This window comes from Labeo rohita, chromosome 19 (genome assembly GCF_022985175.1).
Source record: "Labeo rohita strain BAU-BD-2019 chromosome 19, IGBB_LRoh.1.0, whole genome shotgun sequence".
NCBI lineage: Eukaryota > Metazoa > Chordata > Actinopteri > Cypriniformes > Cyprinidae > Labeo > Labeo rohita.
The window spans coordinates 24,097,473-24,109,626 of NC_066887.1; the positions used below are offsets into that span (position 1 = coordinate 24,097,473).

The following is a 12,154-nucleotide window of genomic DNA, read 5'->3' on the forward strand; positions in this document are numbered from 1 at the left end:
GTAATTTGTCTGACCCGCAGGTGAATGAACTACACTCACTGTTGCATGAGTATTGTGATGTGTTTAGTAAGAGTCCTACAGATTTTGGAAGAACAAATGTAGTCACTCACAAAATTAATACGGACAGTGCTATTCCAATTAAAAAACGAGCATACCGTACTTCTCCTCAAATGCAAGAGGTGATTCAGTCACATGTTGATAACATGTTGGAAAAAGGTATTGTGGAAGTCAGTCATAGCCCTTGGGCTGCGCCTGTCGTTATGGTGCGGAAAAAAGATGGTACCTGGCGTTTTTGCGTAGATTATAGGGGTCTTAATTCTGTCACTATCAAGGATGCTCATCCTCTGCCCAGGACAGATGACACCTTGGATGCACTCCGAAGTTCCTCCATATTCAGTACTATGGATCTTTCATCTGGGTATTGGCAAGTGCAGCTACATGAGGCCGACAAACCAAAAACAGCTTTCACCACTGGTCGTTCTTTATATCAGTTTACAGTGATGCCAATGGGCCTTGTCAATGCTCCGCCTACTTTTCAACATTTGATGCAGCTAGTGTTGCATGGTCTCTCCTGGAAAACCTGTCTTGTATATTTAGATGATATTATTGTCTACAGCAAGAGTTTTGCTGAGCACATTCAACACCTGAGAGAAGTTTTTCAGCGTTTGAGAGCAGCAAACCTGAAGTTAAAACCATCTAAATGCTCTTTTGCGCAACAGCAAGTGACATTTCTGGGCCACATTGTATCAGCGGCTGGCCTTCAGCCTGATGAGAAAAACATTCAGAAGGTTAAAGAATGGCCTACACCCGAAAATCCTACAGAAGTTAGAGCTTTCTTGGGCCTGTGCTCATACTACAGGCGGTTCATTCGCTGCTTTGCTCAAATGTCCCAGCCACTGCATGCTCTAACTCAAAAGGGGAAGCTGTTTGCGTGGACCAGTATAGAGCAAGAAGCTTTCGATTCTTTGCGACATGCACTTACTACTGCTCCAATTCTTTCCTACCCAGACTTTTCAAGAGAGTTTTTCCTCTTTACTGATGCTTCCAACACAGCTATTGGATGTGTTTTGTCCCAGATCAATGCTGCTGGCAAAGAAAGTGTCATTGCTTATGGCAGTCACATCCTGACACCTACTGAGAAACGATGGTCGACATATGACAGGGAGTTGTGGGCCATTGTTTGGTCCATTCGTCATTTCCGTCAGTATCTCATGGGTAATTATTTTCGGATTATCACCGATCATAAGCCCTTGCTTAATCTAAGACAGATGGTTTTGGACGGGGATCCAACAGGTCGCAGAGCAAGATGGGCTCTGGAGATTGATCTCTATGATTGGATTATCGAGTACCGACATGGTCACAAACATGTCAATGCTGATGCCATGTCTCGTCGACCGGACAGGAACGGCAGTATTCCAGATGAAATCAAACCTGTCAATTTTGTTTCTGCTTCGACGCAGACTGAGGTAGTGGAGTCGCCTCCTATGTCTACCCAACCTTTTTCCTCTAGTGCAGATTCTGGGTTTGAGCAATCAAATTCTGTTGTCTCTACCTTTTCCACTGTTACATCCCTCAATATGGATAGTGGAGATATACTGAAAGCTCAGAAAGCTGACCCTGTTTTGAGCATAGTCTCCGAATGGGTGTTAAGTAAGAAGAGACCTCCATATGCAAAGCTCAAAGGTATCTCTAACGTGTTTCGCCATTTCTGGAAGGAATTCCCAAGGCTTATCTTTGTAGACTCTGTTCTTTGCCGACGTGTCAGACCTCCACCGGGTGAACAGATTCTGCAGGTTGTAGTTCCACCTGCACTACAGCGTAATATGTTTGAGTTTTTGCACGGTCATTCCCTTACTGGACATTTTAGTGCACAAAAGACAATGCAACGTGCCCTGGGGAGATGTTACTGGCCCCACATTTCTAGGGACATTACACAGTGGTGTGCCGAATGTCAGGCTTGTGAGGCCAGAAGACCACGAACACCACATCAGCAGGCCCCAATGCAAAACATAGTGACAAGCACGCCTTTTGAGAAAGTTGCTGCGGATCTGACTGAGTTGCCTATTACCCGTAAAGAAAATCGTTATGTGCTTGTAGTAATGGATTACTTTACGAAATACCTAAATCTGTATGCACTTCCCGATCAGCGTGCAACAACTGTCGCCAAATGCTTGTTTGAAGATTATGTGAGCCAACATGGGGTGCCCCAGAGTTTGCACACTGATCAAGGTCGGCAGTTTGATTCTGACTTGGTAAAAGACCTGTGTTCCCTGCTTGGGATTCACAAAACGCGAACTTCACCATATCATGCCATGTCTGATGGTATGGTGGAACGTGCTAATCGAACCGTGAAAGATCAGCTGGCAAAATATTTGTATACCAAAGGAGGGGAATGGGATGACCACTTAAAACAGGTCGAATTTGCCTACAATACAAGTGTTCATTCCTCAACCAAACATACACCTTTCTTTTTGGCGCATGGTAGAGAAGCTCGCTTACCTGCTGATTTTCTTCTTGGTATACCCCCAGCAACTTCCAGGGCTACATCTGGAACTCCGAATGAGTATGCGCATTCTATGCTTGGACGACTACGTTCTGCTTTTACCTCTGTGGCAGACAATATCCAGACAGCTGGAATGCGGCAAAAGCACTACTACGACCGTCACATTCGGCATACAGCTTATCAACCTAATGATCTTGTATGGGTTGACCTTCCGGCTCTGTCAAGACATAAACTTTCTCCGAAATGGGCTGGTCCATACAAAGTCTTGAGCAGACTAGACTCACCGACAGGTGACATGGGAGTAACTTATAAAGTGAAAGATCTGCTTGATTCTAGGTCAAAGCCTAAAGTCATTCACTATAATCGATTAAAACCTTATCGCTCTGCGTGGTCACCTGAACCTAGTCCACTTCTGACATCCCCTCAAGGTGAACGGCCTCCACTTACAGCACTATCAGGCTCCAGACCTTATGGTTTTCATGACTCTTTTGTGCCAGAGCCTGTAAGACCAGCTCAACTGATGCAAGAGAGAGATGTTACATTACCCCCTATTCAGTTTGAACGTTCTGAAGGTTCTAGAGGTGAATCCCAAATAGAACTTCCTACTGTCAGGCCTACAAATGGCATGACAACAAGGTCAGGACGTGCTGTGCGTCCTCCATTACGTTATAGAGATGCATAATGGCTTATTAACATCTGAGTATAGGATTATGTAATGTAAGATTGAAAACAGAGTGGAGTAATGTGAAATGTGTTAAAAAATGGGGAAACTGATACATTCCAAGTGTTGTTTGTATTTTGTTACATTTTTATAATGTTCAAAAGTCTAAATCCTGTTTTGATTGGGTTCTTATTGTCAGTGTCAGTTTTAGTGCAGGAGGTTTTTGTACAGCCGTTGATTGGTTTTGTATCACTGTGGTACACATTCGGTGGAGGCACTCGACTCTCAGTTGGAAGTAAGTACATTTATTTCTATTTTAAAAAATAAAACACTAAATTGAAATAACAAGAGGATTTGTTTATGTTTAAAGCACATTTTAAAATAATACCAATGACTAATATAACAATAAATCATTGTAAATTATTGTTTTATTCTAGTGTGACAATTATGCACACTTTTCTTATTTCTCCTTCAGACCAGTTTTTAAACTTTCTGAACTTTTTTTTATTACTTGGCATTTCATCCATCTGAATGGTAAACTATATTTGACAAACATGTTTCATTTATTTAGCATGAAATAGAAAGCTAATGTCTGTATGAGCAATCTTTTATTCACCTTTACAAATCTATTTAACAGAGGCAAACAAGAAAACATTATTATTTTATTAAAACATTTTATTAAAAGATAAGATAGTGAGACAGCTAAGGAATTACAGAAACTTCAATTTATTTTATTATTTTTAATGATTATTAAATGGTAAATTAATCATTAAATGTTTGTAGTAATTCTAGATTAATGAAAACGTTTTTAATTAAATGAATGTCATACTGTATGTGTCTTCATCTGATGTAGCTTTCAGTCTACACACAGCTATGAGTAACTGTAGCACAGTAAATTAAAAATAATAATGATTATAATAAAATTACCAAACTAAAAATAGAAACCTGAATTGTTAAAGCTAACCATGCCTACAGCTCAAACTGTACAGTGTGGTGCTAGCAACACAAAGGTCATGGGTTTGAGTCCGAGGGAAAGCATAAACTGATAAAGAATACTGGGAATGCAATGTAAGTTGCTTTGCATAAAAGTGTCTGCCAAATGAATAAGTATAATATAGATTATTTTGATTTGATGTGTGTGTGTACTTTTTTTGATACTTCTGAGGACCAAATGTCCCCTCTTATATTGTAAAATACTTTGACCCACTCACTATTAAAAAGTGCTATAAATCTGCCAAAAGATGTTTTTATTTAAATCTGATGTTGTGCACATGCTTCTGTGATGGGTATGTTTAGGGGTTGGGGTTAGGTTAGGTGATAGAAAATATCATCAACCTGATATAAAATCAATGGAAGTCTATGCAATGTCCTCATAAAAATATGTGCTAGTGTGGATGTAATTGTTGGTGCATTTTACAGGCTGTTGCACTTCAGATTTGCTTGATTAACTTTGAATCTCTTAAAGGGAAGTGAAAGACACTCAGAATGACTGATAGAGCTGTTTTTCAGGAAAATGAAACTTCACAGTTTCCATCTCTCTGTCTCTCTTTTAGCTGCGGCTGGTCCCACTCTCACAGTGCTGCCGCCCTCCAGAAATGAGCTGCAGCAGGGTAAGGCTACAGTGCTGTGTGTGGCCAGTAAGGGATTCCCCTCTGACTGGAAGCTGAGCTGGAAGGTGGACGGCAGCAGCAGGAGCTCTGGTGTCAATCTGAGTCCCAGTCAGCTGCAGAAGGATGGACTGTACAGCTGGAGCAGCAGCCTGAGCCTCACTGAGAGTGAGTGGAGCACAGCAACAACCGTCAGCTGTGAAGCCACTCACCCGTCCCACAATGCAGTGACCAAAAGCCTCAACACACAGCAGTGCAATGAATGAAATACACACACACACACACACTGCTGTTAGTATGCTGTTTCATGCTTTTAGTATATTGCTCGTATATTCTTATCTGTTGTATTTCTACAACTACAGTGCAAGTTTTGTTACTCATTTTATTCTTGCTGCCAAATAAAAGCATTTTGTCTCAAATATGGTGTTGAATTCTATGAACATTTAAAACAAAAATCACCCAAAATATGAAATACCACTTTTATAGTTATTTCTTTCTTCCTTTCTTTATTTTTATTTATTATTATTTAGAACATGTGATATTTATCAGCAGCATTATGTAGAGAACATTTTAATATTGAAAATATCTTTTACAGGAAAAGAGATATCTATGTTTAAATATTTAATACATTTAATTAACACAGTATTTTAATATTTTTAATAAAAATCACAGTAATTATTAGGTCATAAGATTGATTAAACATTCTGCTGATATCAATGGAATTAATTTCTTGTTTCAATGGAAATTAGTTCATAAGTTCTACTGCATGAGTTATTCACCACGTCGTCTGACTGAGGGAGGTTTTTGTAAGATGCTGTTTCACTGTGTGCACACCAGTGCAAAACTACCATAACACCCCATACAGTAATAATCTCCTTCATCCTCAAGCTGGACTCCACGTATGTTCAGTGTAAATTCATATCCAGAATAAGTTCCACTGAACCGGTTTGAAACTCCAGATACAAGGTTACTTGTTTTGTAGATCAGGAGTTTAGGAGCTTTTCCAGGTTTCTGCAGATACCAGCTCATGTCATAACCAATTCCAGAAGATGCAGTGCAGCTGATAGAAGCAGATTCACCTGCTTTAACAAACAAAGACTCAGGAGTCTGGACCTCTTGATGAGACACTGAGAGAGAGATCAAATAATAATTAATAATAAAAACAATTATAAGAGATAAAATATTTGTAATAATAAAACAAAGCACAAGCTTTAAATGTGATAATATAATATAATATAGAAAAATAAGTTTTTACCTTGAGCAAGTATACCCAGTGTAGCCACAATTAGTAAAAGAGACATGATTGTATTGTGTCAGTGACTCTCTGAACACACACTGATCATCAGAGGAGTTTTGTGTGTAAAGCAGTAAACATGCAAAACATCTTTATTTTATTTGTGAACAGACAGGGTCCTCAATAATGTAAACGGGCTGTATGAAACCGAAGAAAAGTAACTGGAAAAACATTCTCAAGTAACAAGTAGACATTTAACCTTTTTTTTTTTCAGGAAGGATGAGGGGCCAATAAAGCATGTTCAGTATGAATGTCATAGCTGTAGCTTATTCCTGCTTGAAGAAATAAGCCATGTTGCAACTGCCCCTCGTTGCAACTGTCCCCGCTCTCCCCTAAAATATTATTATTTTATTTTTTTTTACATTGATTGAAATGTAACTGGTTTATTTATGTAGCATTATCTGAATGCTTTTTACTGTCAGCTGTGAATAGAAAATTGGTTATTGTCAGTGTCAGTTTTAGTGCAGGAAGTTTTTGTACAGCCGTTGATTGGTTTTGTATCACAGTGGAGGACTTTCGGTGGAGGCACTCGACTCTCAGTTGGAAGTAAGTACATTTATTTCCATTTTAAAAAGCAAAACACTACTTTGAAATAACGAGAGGATTTGTTTATGTTTAAAACACATTTTAAAAATAATACCAATGACTAATATAACAATAAATCATTGTACATCATTGTTTTATTCTGGTGCAACAATTATGCACACTTTTCTTATTTCTCCTTCAGACCAGTTTAAAACAGTCACTTTTTATTACTGGGCATTTTATCCATCTGAATGATAAACAAACAATATGTTCAGTTGTTTAGCATGAAATAGAAAGCTAATGTCTGTGTGATTATGCAGTATTTTACTCTCCTTTACAAATCTTTTTAACAGAGGCAAACAAGAAAACATATTTTATTACACATGAAAAGATAGTAGAACAGCTTAGGAGTTATGGAAAGTTCAAAATATTTACTATTATTAATTGTTTTTAATGATTATGTAATGGTAAATTAATGATTAAGTGTTTGTAATAATTCAAGATTAATGAAAACGTTTTAATCAATGTTATACTGTACGTGTCTTCATCTGATGTAGCTTTCAGTCTACACACAACTATAATTAACTCTAAGTAGCACAGTGAAATTTTAACAATAAATCATTTAATAATAATATGGACAAATGAAAAATAGAAACCTGAAATAATAAAGATAACCATGCCTAGAGTTTAAACAGTGCTAGCAATGCCAAGGTCATGGGTTTGATTCCAAAGGAAAGCATAAACTGATAAAGTAGGAATGCAATGTAAGTTGCTTTGCATAAAAGTGTTTGCCTAACGAATGAATCTAATATGATTTTATATGTGTGTGTACTTGTTTTGATACTTCTGAGGACCAAATGTCTTCACTTATATTGTGAAATACTTTGACCACCCACTAGGACATTTCACTGGTCCTCACTATTAAAAAGGTCTTATAAATCAAAAATCATGTTTTTATTTAAATTTAGTGTCTGCACATTTTTGTCACGGATATGTTTAGGAGTAGGTGATAGAAAATATCATTAACCTGATGTAAAATCAATCATTGTCTACGCAGTTTCCTCACTAAAGTAGCAAAGCAAACGTGTGTGTTTGTGTGATTGCATTTTACATTTTACAGGCTGTTGAATGTCAGTTCTGCTTGATTAACGTTGAATCTCTTAAAGGGAAGTGAAAGACATAACAGTTTCCATCTCTCTGTCTCTCTTTAGCTGCAACTCGTCCCACTCTCACCGTGCTGCCGCCCTCCAGAGACGAGCTGCAGCAGGGTAAGGCTACAGTGCTGTGTGTGGCCAGTAAGGGATTCCCCTCTGACTGGAAGCTGAGCTGGAAGGTGAACGGCTGCGGCAGGAGCTCTGGTGTCAATCTGAGTCCCAGTCAGCTGCAGAATGATGGACTGTACAGCTGGAGCAGCAGCCTGAGCCTCACTGAGAGTGAGTGGAGAACAGCAACAACCATCAGCTGTGATGCCACTCACCCGTCCCACAATGCAGTGACCAAAAGCTTCAACACACAGCAGTGCGATGATAACCAGTGAAACCAGTGATGACACACATTGGCACACTGACCTAAATCAGCCACAGCTGAACAACCAATCTTTTTAGGCTGTTAGTGTATTGCTCATATATTCTTTTCTGTTGTAATTGTACAACTGCAATGCTATACATTTTTTGTTGATTGTTTTATTCTTGCTTGCCAAATAAAAGCATTTTATCTCAAATACAATACCACTTTTATTGTTTGTAATTCTTTTTAGGATGTGTGATAGTATTTGAAAAATCTAAAAGTATTTGAAAAATCAGAGTGGAAATGAGATGATTTTATTGATTAATTTTAGCTTATTTTACTTAGATTACATAAAAAATGGGGCTAATAGTCTGAAGTCTTCAAATGGGTGTCATTCTGCATTTTTGTATGAAAAAATTAATTATCACAGTCATAGACAGTGTAGACTGATTAAATATTCTGCTGATATAATGGAATTCATTTCTCGTTTAATGGAAATGAGTTCATAATTACTGCATGAGTACATTCACTGTGTCGTCTGACTGAGGGAGGTTTTTGTACAATGCTGTTTCACTGTGTGCACACACCACTATAAGCCCCCATACAGTAATAATCTCCTATATCCTTAAGCTGGACTCCACGTATGTTCAGTGTAAATACATATCCAGAATAAGTTCCACTAAACCGGTTTGAAACTCCAGATGCAAGTTTACTTGTTGTGTAGATCAGGAGTTTAGGAGCTTTTCCAGGTTTCTGCAGATACCAGCTCATGTCATAACCAATTCCAGAAGATGCAGTGCAGCTGATAGAAGCAGATTCACCTACTTTAACAGACAGAGATTGAGGAGTCTGGACCTCTTGATGAGACACTGAGATAGAAAAAGTTAAATAAAAAAAGTTAATAGTTACGAGATAAAATTTGATAAGATTTGTAATAAAATTATAACAAAGCACAAGCTTTGAAAAAAGAAACAACAACCTGATAATATAAAGAAATAACTTTTTACCTTGAGCAAGCAGACCCATTGTAGCCACAATTAGTAAAAGAGACATGATTGTATTGTGTATCAGTGACTCTCTGAACACACACTGATCATCAGAGGAGTTTTGTGTGTAAAGCAGTAAACATGCAAAACACTCACTACACAACAGACTTCTAAAAAATCAATTTTAGAATTTTTTTTTTTTTTTATACTGTAGATGTTGCTTTGAGAAAAATATGGTTGTGAAATATATGACAAAATCCACCAATATTTCATTAAAGATATCTAAATGATGGAGAAACATTCAAATATACATGCTGTACAAAATAGGGAAGAGCAGGGACGGTTGCAACACTTTTTGTATTTCCTTTAGTTTCTCAGAGACTGTTTGTATTAGAAAGCCAAAATTGTAATGCAATAAAGTCATCTGTCATCTACTCACCCACATTGCTGCAACATGTGTACATATGATAATATAGATACAATTACCACTTGAATAGACAAAGTGAAATGTTGCAACTGACCCCACAACAGGGGACAGTTGCAACATTCATTAAAATAATTAAATCATTCTTAAATATTATTTTACAGTTTCTTTATTTTATTTGTGAACAGACAGGGTCCTCAATAAGGTAAACTGGCTGTATAAAACCAAAGAAAAGTAAATGGAAAAACATTCTCAAGGAACAAGTAGACATTTACCCTATTCACTTAAATAAAAAAGGAGAGGTACCTAACTATTGAAAGGGGTTCATTAGTAATCCATAAAATTACAATTATGTAATGTTATGGCAAGCTTTTAAATCAATGTTGGCAAATCAGCATGTTGTGATGGTTGCAACGTGTACTAATAGCTGTGATGAAATTTGGTATATTAGCTTGACACAGTATCATAGACACATGCTAGCTATGCCTATTAGAAGCTCAGAAAACACTGATTAAAATGTTATGTTTTTACAATACGTCACACAAATAACTTAGACACTATGACCAAAAATCTAATCTTTGAAAAAATACTATTTTTTACCATTAAAAATATTTTTTTGTAGAAGGAATGGTCACATGTGACTGTTTTTTTCCAGGAAGGATGAGGGGCCAATAAAGCATGTTCAGTATGAATATCATCACTGTAGCTTATTCCTGCTTGAAGAAATAAGCCATTTTGCAACTGCCCCTTGTTGCAATTGTCCCCGCTCTCCCCTAACATGCTGCTGTATCTTACACAAATATTTATGATTAGCTAGAAGACAAACTGCAATTTAATAATGTTGAATAAATATAGAATGTTGATAAAATAATTTTCATATATACAGATATACAAGGTACTGACAAGTTACAAAATCCAACAGACAAAAATTAGTGCATATTATTCATAGTGACCACTAAGATATACAGTATGTTCTCAGCTTGAACAGAGCTCAGTAAATCTACAATCACACATTCACAGAACAATGAATGAATTAATTAATGAATATGTACATTAAAAATGTGTGAAATATTATTAAAAATCATGAGTTTGAATTATGGAAATCATTATACAGCAGATGGATGATGGAGTAGAATGAATAAAAACACACTGGACTGGATGACTAATTATATTAAACAAAATTAAACTTTGTGAGTGCTTGAGTGTCATAATTAATGATTGTTTTCGTTCTCTTTTCACCACCTACACTTGCATTAGAAGATGTTCAGTACTCTGACCAAGGAAAGTTTCCCACTACCTGTGTAAACACCCAGTTGTCAATGATCTTACATATACTACATATGAGATACTTTAAAGATAATAAAGATTCCCTGTTACTCCACTAACCAATTCATAGTAAAATGCTGGTGGTTTTTCACAAGGGACTGATGTGAAAACTTTTTATTTCATTAGCTTTGGCCATGGTGAACTTTGCTTTATTATTTTATTGGATTGTAATTTTATATGGAAACCCTCAAGACATTCTGATGTTAATTATTAATAGAATATGTAGAAAGTGTTAAGGAGTGTGTGACAATAATGAAAAACAATAGATCACCAGCATTAAAGAGAGTTTGTATGTGTATGTTTGTGTGTAAAGTCAGTGATGTGAATAATGAAACATCTGCAGAAGCTCAAAGCTGCAGTGCTGCAGTCTCACACAAGAAGGTTTTTGTATGATGATTTTACACTGTGCAAACACCCAGTCTATGGTGCCAGAGACTCCCTTGTTATGTTGACTCTGACAGTAATAAACTCCTGAATCTTCAGGCTGGACTCCACTGATGGTCAGAGTAAAATCCATGTGGTTTCCACTTTCTTTGCCACTGAATCTAGAAGAAACACCTGAAGCTCTGTCTGATGTGGCATAAATCAGGAGTTTAGGAACTTCTCCTGGAATCTGATGGTACCAGGCCATGCAGTACTGAGAGGTATCTTTTTTAACACAGTCCATAGCTGGTTTATGATTGCAGTGAATAGTGACAGTCTGATCAGCTTTCACTGTTTGATCTTCTGACTGAGTCAGAATCTGCCCTACGGAACCTGACGAGACACAGAAAAGACTGTAGAATAATATAAATCTGATGAGCACATTTAAAAATCGAACACTTAATTATTAGTATTTTCAGTAACAATAAAGAACTTGACTTGTAGATGAAAACATGTTCATATATACATATACATATATATATATATATATATATATATATATACATATATATACATACATATGCATTTTTAAATGTATGTACAGTACAGAATGTACATGAATTATAAACTAATTCTTTATATCAGATCTTTATATCAGAAACTGTGGAATTTTATCAGCTGATGATATGAATTTCTATATACTTACTCCAGGTGCAGGTTGTGAGTGTCCAAGTAATGACGGCTATTAAGATCATGTTCGCTTTAGGATCTGTTATGATAAAGGACAGCTATCAGTCATAAAATCATAGACTCACAAATATATAAAGTACTCCAGAGCACTGAAGCATGCAGTTCAATGCAAAGTGTGTCTTCACAATGTAAATGCTTTTTTGTTTTGTTTTTTAAAACAAAAACCTCTTGTACTGCCAAGAAACATATCCCAATTGATGAGTCAGATT

The 12,154-nt window shown here is 36.7% G+C and overlaps 1 gene segment (V, D, J or C); it reads left to right on the forward strand.

The window, feature by feature from the left end:
• The first annotated feature begins 3,369 nt into the window (after window positions 1–3,369).
• LOC127181667 (Ig kappa-b4 chain C region-like) overlaps window positions 3,370–12,154 on the forward strand; it is a 106,664-nt gene continuing 97,879 nt past the window's right edge. Inside the window, exon 1 of the C gene segment in view lies at window positions 3,370–3,459.